Source organism: Acyrthosiphon pisum, chromosome A2 (assembly GCF_005508785.2).
Source record: "Acyrthosiphon pisum isolate AL4f chromosome A2, pea_aphid_22Mar2018_4r6ur, whole genome shotgun sequence".
Taxonomy (NCBI): domain Eukaryota; kingdom Metazoa; phylum Arthropoda; class Insecta; order Hemiptera; family Aphididae; genus Acyrthosiphon; species Acyrthosiphon pisum.
In genome coordinates this window covers 3,839,960-3,841,099 of record NC_042495.1, presented here as the reverse complement: position 1 = coordinate 3,841,099, position 1,140 = coordinate 3,839,960, and positions in this window count along the sequence as shown.

Here is a 1,140-nt window from a genome sequence, read left to right as displayed (position 1 = left end):
TATTCACAAGTGTGACTATTTTAAATGTATTTGGACAATTTGTTCATAAGTAAAATAAAATAAATTAATATACCTACCTAAGCTACGTGTGACAAGACTTGGTTGATTTTATGCGTTCCGTCCAGGATCTTCATTACAAATGTAAATGTGTTATTATATTATCAATTATTTAACCCATGTGTCGGACGATAAGCAGTAACCAAACGCGGTCCTATAAGTAATTCACTTTATCTATTAAAGGAAATTAATTATTGGCGATTTAAGTTTGTCTGAATGCGTATCTAATTTGTATCCTAATTATTATAGGAATGTTCTCAACTTACCTGATTCGTAATGATTAGACCAATCGCATGGTTGAAGATAACATTTATGGTCATAAATATGAAAAACATATTTTTAATGGAGGTACAATTAAATTGTAAATAACCCTGATAGATATCTTGAAATGTTTAAACAAAAACCAAATTGTTACATCTCACCTCGTAGTTCCAAGTCACCTCGATTGACGATAAGTAAATACATACAATATTTAACAACAAACTGTACATCGTTTTGACTAAAACAAAATTATATTTTAAACTTAAGTGTATATTTTGATACTTTTTAGCATATTTAGACGTTTTATAAGCATATTATTATACGTTTTATAGAACATATAACGAAGCAATTTTAAAATTACATAGAAATAGAACATAATATTATTACATTAAACCATAGTATAAGAAATAAGGAGTATGATCAACACGAACTGTGTTTTCGTCCTAGTTGCATGTGCATCGCCTTGTGTTTTTGTGCATACTGCAATGCATATTAAAGGAGCACACAACACAAAAAATAAGTTTTTTTTATTTGAAAGAATGTTCAATTTTAAGGATAATGGAATAGGTTTTACGTTTCTACTCACATTATTCAATAAGTTATGAGCAATTGAAAAAAGACGTGTGACGTCATTGGGCCCTACTCGTCATAATTGCCTATCTTATACGTGTAAAAGTTCCTCGCTTCTCACAACGATTTACCCTCCCAAACATTTTATTTTTGAAATTTAATTTGCGTACAAATGTGTGGCTTTATGTGTTTAAGACGACGCAAGAATCAGAATTTCTATATGACGTTTAGTTTTTTTTAAATATTAAAAAT